The sequence below is a fragment of the Grammomys surdaster genome, unplaced genomic scaffold (genome assembly GCF_004785775.1).
Source record: "Grammomys surdaster isolate TR1022 unplaced genomic scaffold, NIH_TR_1.0 126679, whole genome shotgun sequence".
Taxonomy (NCBI): Eukaryota; Metazoa; Chordata; class Mammalia; order Rodentia; family Muridae; genus Grammomys; species Grammomys surdaster.
Window position 1 is genome coordinate 524,607 of NW_021621467.1, and position 2,711 is coordinate 527,317.

Here is a 2,711-nt window from a genome sequence, read left to right on the forward strand (position 1 = left end):
TGTAGAAAATATGTGATAACCTTGACTATCACATGGTTTCTGTTGCTATTTATAGCAGCACAAAAACTATGAAGCTTCTAAAACTGATAAGGAATTTAATTAGATTTTGTCATCAATAATTTAGGTTCCAAATTGTAGTAAATTGGCAGTTGGTGATGTGAACTGCAAATGAAATCAGGCCAATTCTAACCAAACCAGGCATAAAATTATATTTTAATAAACTTTGATTCTACTTCTTATTACCCTTTTCTTCTTATCATGCATGCCTGAGATCCACGTGTGATTTGTGTCCACGGATGTTGAGCTTTATTGCTCTGGTAATTTAGAAATATGACTGTGGAAAAGAGAGACTATTAGTGTACAGCCAAAAGTCTAACAAACTTTTAAAGACTGTGATAGAAAAAGAAAGATAAAATAGTCCATGTTTTCTTTCCTTAAATATGATATTCCATTTCCTCAAATGCTGTGAACTCAACCCAGAGTTTCACACATTCTAGCCCAGTGGTCTAACACTTATCTGCATTATCGGTCTTCTCTATAGCAGCTATGTCAATAAAACTGTGGCAAATGTACTGTCATTTGCACCATAACTAATAGAACAGGGAAGTTAATGTGAGATAATCTGCAGGGTGGAGACCATAGTTATAAAAGATATAATAATAAAATTATTTCATTTTAGCATAACTATTATTATAGAAATGGAATGAAAGAAATTAATAGTATCCCTTTGCCTATGACCATTTATAATAAGTAATATTAGCTAGGTGGTTATAGGTGGTTAAGTCTCTGAGAGATTAAACAAAAAGTACCTTTTTGAAATAAATAAAATAGAGCAGTAGAGTAATACATAATCTTCTGAAAACCCATAGTTTAGCAAAAGTAGGAAAAAGGATGATAAAATTTATACTACCAAACAAAACAATACAAAACACAGATTTTAAATGTCTATATTTATTATTATTCTAAGCAAACTTTCATTCTTAAAGATAAAACTAGAGTTAAAAGAACTACCACATAAGAAAATATAGAAAAAAATACTGGGCTGAAATCAGTTATGTGTTCAGCTAGAGAAAGACAAATCTATTCAAAGTATGTGTAGATCTTGATTTGAGAATCCAGTGTCAGTGTTTCACAGGGTTAAATCAGAAGACTCATCATTAAATAAAACATTATAAATAGAAACAAAAAGAATATTTAATACTTAAGCAATGTGTCACTACTCCTATTTCATGTCATAAAAATTAAATAAATAGTATATAATATATTTGTATGCCACAATGAATGTAGTATCCTGAAGACTACTAGAAATTATTACGTTTGACACAGAATATCAAAGGGTAAATGAGTCTAATCTGGGTTGGGTCTTGTCTTCTACACGATGAGTATATGATTTAGTTATCTAAGTCTGTGTAGTCAACCCTAATACTCCATGTCTACAAGACAGAGCCACTTGTGTTTATACATATGTGCACTTAAAATACGTAGTAACAATAACAAAGGAAGCTCTGAACATGAGGAGTTGGGAGAGTATTTTGGGGGAAGAAAGGGAAGAAAGAAATGATATAATTATACTAGAATATTTTTAAAAAATAAGGAAGAAATCTGTAGAAAATATTGCAATTCATGCCAGATAGGGTTTAATATTATTTCTCATCTACAAATAAGTTATTTTTTCTTTTATGTATTTGTTATTAGATTATAAGTACATCATTTCTCCCTTTCCTACTTCCCTTTAAATATTTCTATATATGTCTCCATGCACTCTTTCAAATACATGGCTTCTTTTTATGTTAATTGGTAGTATATGCATATATGTATCTATGAGTATGTTTATGTATATGTACATATATAATGTACATGTGTATACATGTATAATCCTAAATTTAACCTACTAAGTCTATAAAATTTTACTTTTATATATGTTTTCAGGGATGGCCATTTAGTATGTAGTAAAAATTTGACGGTTTTTATCTGGGAAAGAATATTTCCCTCATTCTCATCAATCATTGGTTGCTTATAGATCTTTGTATGGGGCTGAAGGATTGATAGATTTCCCATTTTCAATTTGACTGTATTTATTTTGTCCTTGTTCATCTCATGGTTAGGAAGTTATGTTGATTAGACATTATGGGTGTAGCTTACGACATTCTCAAAAGACTTGCTCTCACAGAAAAATTCCTGTTCCTCTGCCTCTATAATCTTTCTGTCCCTTCTTCAGCAATATTCCTTGATCCTCAGGTAGTGAATGTTACAGAAAAACAAAACTAACTAAAATGCAAAAATATGGAGCCCAGTTTCAATGGAGATGTGTATAAATAATTCCTAAATTGATCTTCTAAATGCACCTAACCCTCAAGAGTCTTGGAGCCCCAAGGAGTGGGGACGTCTGGTGGGGTAGGGGAGTGGTGACATCCTCTTGGAGATGGGGGAAGGAAGTGTGGGATGTGGAAGAGTCAGAGAGTAGACAAGGAGGGAGACAAAGTCTAGACTGTAAAAAAAAATTAAATAATAATTTAAAAGAAAGTATTCTTCTAAACACCAGCAAATCTTTTGCAATCATGGATAAGTTCAAGATAAGATGTTGGAAAGAGAATTAGTTGCTCAAGTGGACTTTCAACATGTGTCAGGATAAGGGTTGTGAACTACCTACAATTTAAGAAGTAAAGTTAAACACAAATGACGTTGTATAACTATATGATACTTACACATTG